The sequence below is a fragment of the Mytilus edulis genome, chromosome 5 (assembly GCF_963676685.1).
Source record: "Mytilus edulis chromosome 5, xbMytEdul2.2, whole genome shotgun sequence".
Taxonomy (NCBI): domain Eukaryota; kingdom Metazoa; phylum Mollusca; class Bivalvia; order Mytilida; family Mytilidae; genus Mytilus; species Mytilus edulis.
The window spans coordinates 63848276-63859049 of NC_092348.1; the positions used below are offsets into that span (position 1 = coordinate 63848276).

Genomic DNA, 10774 nt, shown 5'->3' on the forward strand with positions numbered 1-10774 from the left:
TCGTTGTTTACATTGGAAACAAGAACAGGTTGAAGAGGTCGTATGAATAATTAAATATAATTTCGACAATTTCTATTTGAATATTCATGAGGAAAAGTGATATCAGGTCAGCGACCGTATATGGCATAGAAATATACAGTCAACGCATTTTGACTGCTCAAATAGAACGAGTGCAGTATAAATAGACAATAAAAGTGCATTGACTTGACATATCAACGATATAAGGATGAGGCTTAGAAACGGGGAAATGCGAGGCTGTGCCGAGCATTTTCCCCGTTTCGGGCCGAATCCTTATATCGTTGATATGTCAAGTCAATGCACTATTATTGTCTTTATACTGCAATCTAAAAAAAACATTTTCAATTGTTGTTTAGTGTGTTAATGTTATTTATTTGATTTAAATATTGGGGAAAATCCCCCTTTAAAAAGGCCTCATATCACACAGGCGGAGAAATATACAACACGATGAAATGTACATCATTACCTTTTGAAAACCGCTATCAATGGTGAACGAATTCGTTTGATTACAGACTAAAATATCAACAATAAACATAAAACATAATGATTTCTAGGTTGCAAACAAAAAATATTAATAAAGGAAATATGTTTTTCCCAAAAATTGCAAAAGAAACAAGTTTGAGTCGTTAAACGCATCGTTGTTTACATTGGAAACAAGAACAGGTTGAAGAGGTCGTATGAATAATTAAATATAATTTCGACAATTTCTATTTAAATATTCATGAGGAAAAGTGATATCAGGTCAGTGACTGTATATGACATAGAAATATACTGTCAACGCATTTTGACTGCTCAAATAGAACGAGTGCAGTATAAAAACAAGTTAAAGGTAAAAAATTCAGTACAGTATTACCAACTTAAGTATTGTGGTTCTCCACGCTGTTATGAAAATGATTATATGGCAATAAACAGAGTGCTATAAAAAACAAACAATCGGATTTACAAAACTTCCTTCATGGAATCAAACTTTGTGATATATAAGTGTTAAAGGTTCAATTAAAATTTGACAATACTTAATATCATAAAGTCATAAAATCATGAGTATATACACCAGTTGAACAAAGAAAAATGAATCCTGATAATTTAAAGATTTATTTAAAAACATCGTTCTGCTCAATATTCCACCATATTCAAGATGTTTTCTTATCAATGATGTCCAAAACGTCGTCTAGTAGCGTATCCCAAGCTTTTGAAAGTCCTGAGTCGGTTTTATCTACAGAATTTTTAAAGGCGTCTTTTATGTCCTCGCCTAAACCATCAATGCGATCATCCCAGTCAAGCCATCTCTTCTCAATCCTTCAATGATATTATAACAAAGATTCATCAAAAACAGTTTTGTCAGTTGAAATTTAAATTTGTAATGATGAAAACAGAACAGCTTAATTCAAACCTGGGGTAATTTACCTTCATATAATAACTTAAAGATTAAAGAACACTTCAGGCTTTCCAAATTCAAAAAAAGGTTGCATGACATATACTAGTAAAGCAAAATTGAATTTTGCTTTTATCGCAGTGTTATAGTTTTTGTGGGTCAAACAGCATGTTATTCTGAAGCTATTTCATGTTAAATGCTCGCAATGTTTTATTGTATATTTTCTTGTCTCAAACTTTTCAGTCCTTTTCGTACTTCATAAAAGTTATTCTTGTGAACTGAAATCAAGGTCGGGCGTTTATGTTTTATTTTGTGCCGGTCCGTTGTTAGAAATTATTTTTTCTTTTCTTACTGTGTGTGTTTTTAGTTTTAACGAGATAATTTTTTGGAGCGCCCTAGGAATTATAGTAAAGATTTCTTTTGCATAGTTCACCCATTGGGCCATAGCGGTCGATTAAATACAGATTACAATAAAAAAAAAATCAAAAAAAAAAATCACCAAAGCAGAGTAAACATGTCTGGTTAACGTTAATCTTTCGACGGACATTTTTTTTAAGCTTTCCATTCAGTGTCTTTTATATTTACAATCGAATATGCATCGTACTATGTTTGATTTTAACTGTTTGATTTTTCCCTATACAGATATGATATGATTGCCATTGAGACAACTATCCACCACAGACCAAATGACGTAGTTTTTAATAATGACATAACCGATTCCGCATAGCAAACTATAAAAGACCCCGAAATTGACATAATGTTTAAAACAATTCTGATGAGAAAACCAAAGACATGATTTATGTACGTACATAACAACAAACGAAAAACAAATATGATATGCAGTTACAAACACTATATAACAATAACCTACAGACTCCTGACTTTGAAAAGGCTTGTACAAAATATGAAGGGGTTACTCATGTTCAGAGAGGGGGCAACTATCCTACAACAAAGGACAATGGTACAAACCTCACGTATGGGAATTTTCGTTAAAATCATACAAAGAGAAGAGGGGTGAATTTTCAAAAAAAAAAACGTTATATGAGGCAATGGATGTGTCACTGTTTTTAATAAGGACACCCCCGGGAAATGTATTGATCGAATATCTAGGTACGGGGCGCCGAATGGGACTCTTGTGGTTTTGTACAAAATTCAATTCTGTCATAACAAAATCATTTTTGTCTTACAAAACTATGTGATACAGACTTGTTTTATGAGAACTTCAATTTTGTGATGTTTTGTCATGACAAAAGTCAATTTTGTCAAAAAGGTATGCAAATATAAACTTATTTGCATACAAAATTGACTTTTGTTACCTGATATGGAAATTAAAACACAAAAGTCAATTGTGTGAGACAAGATTCAATTTTGTGAGACAAAATTCAATTTTGACAAATTTAAAGTCAATTTTGACAAATTTAAAGTCAATTTTGACAAATTTAAAGTCAATTTTGTCTCACAAAAGTCATTGCATTTTGTCGTCACAAGAGACAAAATTCACGACAAAAGTCAATTTTGTATGCAAATTAGTTCACAGAATCCAAACTAAACTAATTTGCATTCAACATTGACTTTTGTCGCCCAATTTTCAAATTAGGAAACAATAAAGTCTGTGTTACAAAAAACGAATTTTGTCATGACAAAAGTAACTTTTGTCCACTGAAAGATAATTTTGTATGACAAAATCTTAAATTTGTAGTATGCTACAAATTTTATTAAACTGAACTCATTTTTGTTGAACAAAACTCACTTTTGTCCGTACAAAATTGAATTTCGAGTACAAAACCACAAGAGTGCCATTCGGCCCCGTACTACGATGATGATAGAGCATTTTGTTACCCTTTAAGAGGTAAAGATCTGGCCTTGAAGTCTCAAACTTTCGAGTCAGTTGTTTGTACTCATAATCAAAAATCAACCAATCAACATGCTGGATTTCTTGTTTCGAGCATGATTTTTGTGCTCATACATTTAGCACTGAGCAAAGGTTTATGACTTCAACACCTGCTCTGTTATTCTGTCAATACATTTCCCGATGTTGTCCTTATTAAAAACTTTAACATGGTCTTTTCCTCCTTTTCCCACTTTTTAAAAATACTATTCCTTCTATTCCCACTTGCAAATAACAATAGATGTTTTGATAAATAATTTGTTTTTATAACAGTCAAGGTTAATTAGAATTTCATTTAAGATTTACCTGTATTTTTTTTAAAGCATAATATATTTGGTACACTGTCCAGGTATAATACCTTGTTTATTTGTAATATGTTTCTTTTTTCATCAAAGAAATACTTAAAAATAAAGAAAAAATATGATAAATAGATTGGAGTTAGATTATTTTAATTTTTGTGAATTTGTAACCTTAAAAAATTGTCTGCTGTACTAATAAATCATGATATAAATAATAATATAACCAAGTATAATCTAAGAAGTGGAATAAAAGTATACTCTAAAAATATAATTACTTGGACCAATAATCAAAGGTATGAAATAATGGGTGAAAACTGTTAACTTTACTTCAAATACATATAGGAAGATGTGGTGTGAGTGCCAATGAGACAACTCTCAATCCAAATAATAATTTATAAAAGTAAATCATTATAGGTCAATGTACGGCCTTCAACAAGGTGCCTTTGCTCAAACCGAACAACAAGCTATAAAGGGCCCCAAAATTACTAGTGTAAAACCATTCAAACGGGTAAAATTTGTGTTATATTATGCTTGCTTGAATCTATAGTTGAATTTGTGTTATAAACGTAATAAAATAATTTACTTATATTTGTTTTAATTTCTTTCATATTTATTTTGTTTAAAAAAAAACAGATGTCATATAGAAAAATAATTTGGTCACCTGTTATATATAATGTTAGTATATAATGTCAAAAAACAATAGTAAGAAAAGAAAGGATAGAAATAGTAGTGGAAGTGGAACTGATTCTAAACACAACAAACAAAGTAAACAGTCACGGCGAAGAGAGTTAACAGAGTACATACACGACTCAGATATATCGGTGAGTGAAATATTAAATCACACGAACTCAATTTTATATAATTCTGATGACGATCTAGAAAGCAGTATCTTTAGTGAAACATCCAAACCAGATCATGACCCTACGAAAAAACACTCAGAAACAAAAATGGCCTCAGATGCGAAAAATGTGAATAAAAACAAAGACCCTACAGTCTCTGAAAAACTTGATACTATCGTAAATGCTATACAAGATCTCAAAACAAACCAAGAAGGGATGAAACGAATGTTCGAGTCAAAACTTGATAAACTTAGAACTGATTTAATGGCAAATGTAGACAACAAAATTAGAGCACTACGTGATGAGTTATCAGTTGACATTGGTAGTGAAACAAGACGTACAGATCAACTCCTAATTACTGTTCAATCATTACAAACACGTCTAGAGGGCATTGAAGAACACAATAACACTCAATCTGCATTTAACGGTATCGGTGTCTTAAACCCGGTCAATCCGCTTGACAATCCAGAAATAACTATAACAGCCAGCGGCATACCCGTTACGGAAAGTGAAGATTTGCTATATAAAACTGAAAATCTTATCCGCGCACTTGGCGAAGATGTGTTTTCATATGTTCATGTTACCGCTGCAACTCGTCTGCCGAATAGATTTGATGATCGCCCAGGGATTGTAAAATTCAGTCTAAGAAATAAAGATGAAAAGGTCAAAGTTTTGAGAAATAAAATGAAACTTAAAGACAATGAAATTTACAAAAATGTATACATTAAAAGCAGCAAGTCGCGTGTGGAACGTATAATAGAGATGAACGCTCGTGCTGTTCTTAGAAATCTGCCACAGGGTAAATCGTTCCGTGTTGACGCAAATGGTCGTATTAAACCAAAGAACAACCAATCACCGCCAACTGAAAATCAGCAAAATGAAAACGAGAACCCACATCCATAGGACCAGAACCGGCCCATTTCATCTATTAAACTCGGACACATTAATGTTGGGGGATGGACTAGAGAAAATTGTGATTTAAGAAGAGGCATCATCAATGCAATTGAATGTGATATAATTTCGGTGTGCGAGACTCACTTAAAAGCGCAAGACAATATTTTTATGGCGGGTTATAGATGGTTCGGATTTAATAGAACAGAAATACATATCAATGCACCAAAAGCCTCGGGAGGAGTTGGAATCTTTGTGAAAGATCTGATATTTAAAATTTTCAATGTTTCGGTAATTGACAAGTCGGTCGATGGAATACTTGGACTAAAATTCGAAAGCCGCAATACAGATTTCAGTTTTATAGTTTTCGCATGTTATTTGCCTCCTGAAAATTCAAACAGAGGACGTGATGCCCAAGGATTTTTCGCACATTTGTTTGCTCAAATTTACATGAATAATGATAGCGATGACTTTTTTCTTCTTGGTGACTTTAATTCACGAATTGGATCCCTGTCCGAACTGTTATTCGAGACCGATGAAATTGCAAAAAGAATCCAAATAGACAAGTGTATTAACCAGCACGGGCATGAATTTATGGAATTTCTAAACGAATCAAAATTTTGTGTACTGAACGGTAGATTTGCCGACGGTGATAATTTTACTTCAATTTCGAAGAAAGGAAAAGCGGTAGTTGATTTCATATGTGTCCCGCAGGATATTTTTCAAGATATAAGTTACTTCAAGGTGTTAACGGTTCAATCGATTGTTGATGACTTTCAATTACACGATCTTATAGGTGCCAAGTCTAAATTGCCTGATCACTCAGCTATTGTGGCGGAATTCAATATCATGCGTCACTGCATCGCAACGCAAACAAAAGAAAAACGCAACTCAAATCTTCGTTATAAACTTAATCAGATACCGTTAGATTTTATGACTAGTGATATTCAACGGTCTGCCTTACTTACTTTAATAGAAAACATCGAGCGTTGTAGAGAAACTCAGGATAATATTGATAAAATCTACAATGAATTGTGCGAAATAATTTTTTCAGAGATGAACGATAAAATTCCAAAATTCGAGGATAATAGCTCTAAGAAACGTTACAAACACAGAAAACCGTATTGGAATGACAATTTGATGAGTCTTTGGAACAAGATGTCGATTAAGGAAAAGGAATTCACCCACTGTAAAGGAAATCGTAATACAAGAGCGTCATTACGGAACAGTTATATACAAGCCAGAGATATTTTCGATAAAACACTGCGACGAACCGAAAGAACATATAGAAAAATGAAAGCGGTAGATATTGAAGCTATGACTACGAAAAAAACGAACGACTTTTGGGAAAAAATTCGCAACCTCGGACCGAGAAATCACAAGTCTATACCAATAGAAATTGTCGACGAAAGTGGGAATATAGAAACAGATGAGCAATTAGTGTTGGATAAATGGCGGATTGACTTTGAAAATTTGTACACCGGAAGCAATAGTGACGAATTTGATTATGAACACTATAGAACTGTCATGTCACACAAATATCTACTAGAGACTAACATGGAGGATCCTTTATTTATACAGAATGAATACTTGAACCGAAACATTACATTAGATGAAATCCACGATATCGTTATGCACTCAAAATCAAAGTCGGCCAGTGGTTTCGACGAAATCCCGTACATTGTACTGAAGTTTCCGATTGTGATAGAGACTATATTAAAACTATTTCAACTCATTTTGGACACTAGCCTTATACCGTCAATTTGGAGAAAATCTGTGATATGTCCGATACTTAAAGATCCTTCATCGGATGCACGAATGCCTATGAACTACAGAGGTGTAAGCCTGTTGTCTTGCATAAGCAAATTATATAGTGCTTTTATGAATAAAAGGATAACATTCTACTTAGAAAACGAGGACATACTGGCAGACGAACAGAACGGCTTTAGGAAAGATCGATCTTGTGAGGATCACATTTACACACTCAATTCTATCGTCCGCAACAATAAATCACTCTTTGTGGCGTTTATTGACCTCAGAAAATGTTTTGACTTCATAGACAGGGATATGATGCTATATAAGCTACTTAAAAACAACATTGATGGCAAACTGTATAACTCTATCAAAAGCATTTATCAGAATTCCGAATCCTGCGTCCGATTAAATGACAAGCTTACAAGTTGGTTTGACTGTAAATCCGGTGTAAAACAAGGGGACAATTTATCACCAACACTTTTCTCTATATTTATTAATGATTTGGTTAATGAACTGAACGATCTAGGTGTAGGAATCGATTTAGCTGATAAGAACTTGTCAGTTTTATTGTACGCTGATGATATTGCACTGATAGCTAAATCAGAATTGGACCTGCAGTGTATGTTGGATAAACTTCATTGGTGGTGTAAACAATGGCGAGTCTTGATTAATACTGACAAATCGAAATGTATCCACTTTCGAAATGGGAAATCCAAACAAACAGAATATAATTTTAGTGTTGGTAGAAATTCTTTAGAAATAGTGAATCAGTATAAGTACTTAGGTGTAACATTTAGCTATAATGGCAGTTTTTTATTAAATGCGGAAATACTTGCTAAAAGTGCTGGCCGAGGACTTGGACACATAATTGGTAAAATACACGGATTCAAAGACTTTGGATATAAATCGTATGAGAAATTGTTTAATTCTTGCATTGTTCCTATACTTGATTACTCGTCTGGTGTATGGGGGTATCGGAAATATCAATCAATAGACAACATTCAGAATCGAGCTATTCGGTACTATTTGGGAGTTCATAGGTACGCACCAAATCTTGCTATACACGGAGATATTGGTTGGATCCCGAGTCAATATAGACACTGGAAAAATATGGTTAGATATTGGAATAGACTAATTCGATTTGACAGAAACCGCATTACAAGAATAGCATTCGACTTTGATTATGAACGATGTGAAAATAATTGGTGTAGCGATTTAAAGGATATTTTCTACAAGCTTGAATTAGGACATTATTACGAACTGAAATTACAGGTTGATATGTCATTGGTGGAACTTAACATTTCTCGTTTTTATTCAGACATTTGGAGTAATTCTATCGAAAGCGTCTCAAAATTACGTACCTATAAGACATTCAAAACTATTTTCGACACTGAACACTATATTGAATTAAATTTAAGTAAAATTGAACGGTCGTACTTGGCACAGTTAAGATGTGGAATTTTACCATTAAGAGTTGAAACAGGCAGATATTCAAGTGAAAAACCTGAAGAAAGACTTTGTATTTTTTGTAATCTTCAAGAAGCCGAAACTGAACTACACTTTATCTTTAATTGTCCGCTTTATTTGAATTGTCGAAATAACATTTTTGGTGAACTTTTAACTACAGAACTCTTCTTAGATCTGAATCATGAACAAAAACTGAACATTTTAATGTCTCTTCACACAAGAAAATTAGCAAAATATATCGTTCGTGCATTTCATATCCGACGTCAGGTGCTATATAATCTATGAACATTTAATTTTTGTGTATATTTATTCTAACTTTCTGAACTTTAATTTCAAATGATTTGAGAAATTGTGTATATATACATGTATAACGTGATTATGTTTAACCTTACTGATATTTTAAAAAGGTGACTTATAGGTCCAATGGGCCGGGTGTAACTTTGACTATAAACTTTGTAATTGTATTATATTTATGTTCACAAGTCACTATAATAAACAAATTACTTACTTACTTACTTACTTACTCTAATAAAAAAAAAACCAACACTGGTCAATTAACAGTTGATTAACAAATGTTTGTACAGTATAATCCTTTGTTTGTACAAGTTTTCCTCCAATTCCCACATGAAATTCTACCTTTTCTTACTAGATTTATAAAAAGTGGGAATAGAGGGAATGAACCCTTTGACATATCCATTATTCACGTGATATCTATAAAATATACAACTTTGAATCGTTTTACCTGTTTTCGTTTGAAAGGTGTCTACCTTCAATCAAACAAATAGCAACAAGTCCTAATGCCAGTATAAACAGCTTCATTTTATCTGAAATTACAAAGCAAAATCATTGCTTTTCAGAAAAATATAAACCTGTATATTAAATATAAAAGCGATGCGGAAAAAACCCAAATAGATCATGATAGTCAAATTCATGTCGAAAATGAACTTGCATTGTTCCATAAAACGAAAAACTTCCAAACGACAAGCAACAGTCTGCAGAACACAGAACACAATAAAAGAAACTTAAAACTGAGCAACACGAACCCCATGAAAAAACGGCGCTGATGTTATATGTTCCAGAAGGGTAAGTACATTCCTATAGTAAAAAGGGTTTGCGTCCAATCGGCAATCCTCGTGTGACTCCGCTGCTCTCCTTAGATGAGGTACGGAATCGGCCGAGTTGTGACGAATGGGTTTGCGTCAAGATAGAATAAAGTATTAAAAGATATAAACAGAAAAAGGACAGAAATTTAAATGCAAAAAACAAAACAATCTAATTAAAATATAGATCTCTGATTTCTTTATACTATGTAGTATAACGAAATCAGAGATCTATAATTATATATCATTTAGATTGAAATAAAAAATTACATTAGAAGTTCAAAAACATTCATGAAAAAAGAAACTTAACATTGAATAACAAAAAAAAACTAAATCTAATTGGAAAGGAACTCAAGTGCGCTTCAGAGACTATTTTGATTTTAATATTAATTGATTGATCGTTGGTGGCAATATTTCATGCATGTTCAGGACGACTTGATCTTAATATGATATACATGAAGATACAAGAACTATACTTACTTGTACTAGTCCAGTGTTAGCGTACAATATTCAGCATGTCCAGTGCGATAACACTTTATATACCTGCATGGAAATGTCAGTTCTACAATTTAATGACTTAATTTTAATAGATTTCTATTTTAATATATCTAATTTTCTATACTTATTTGACCGTTTGGTTGTTATTGTTGGTGATTATAACAACTCTGATTGGTATATTATTAGGATATTAAAAAATGTTATTGTTTGAAGTAGATATGAGGATGTTGATGATGTTTACAGAATAGAGAATAATGGGCAGAAAAAAAAAGAAAGAAAAGAGAATAGAATGAAATGCATAACAGTGAAGCTATGGCCATTCATTGACTGGGGGAAATTAGGTGAACGTTCGTCTGTAATGCCCACTGCTCACGACGTACTTATCATAGAAATTTAAACTGTGAGGTCACCAAAGGTTCTAAACGCCTAAATAAAATAATTAAAAATACTAATCAGGAATAACCTTTGTAATTTGAAAATAAATAAAAATGGCCTTCAACACGGAGTCTTGGCTCACACCGAACAGCAAGCTATAAAGGTTGAATACTTAAAATTCTTTACTTGATTTTTTGTTATGGTTTGACCATCAATTTTCCTAATATGATATCGCACGTTCTTTCAGATTATTTTTTTTTTACTTAATTGGC

At 32.7% G+C, this 10774-nt stretch overlaps 1 long non-coding RNA gene across 1 annotated transcript; it reads right to left on the bottom strand.

The window, feature by feature from the left end:
- Positions 1 to 1094: 1094 nt before the first annotated feature.
- Positions 1095 to 10203, bottom strand: LOC139524205 (uncharacterized). The gene is made up of 3 exons (XR_011664751.1): positions 10110 to 10203; positions 9272 to 9353; positions 1095 to 1314 (listed from the first exon to the last, which is right to left on the bottom strand). It is a non-coding gene; the product is annotated as an uncharacterized lncRNA (long non-coding RNA).
- Between the last annotated feature and the right edge of the window lie 571 nt (positions 10204 to 10774).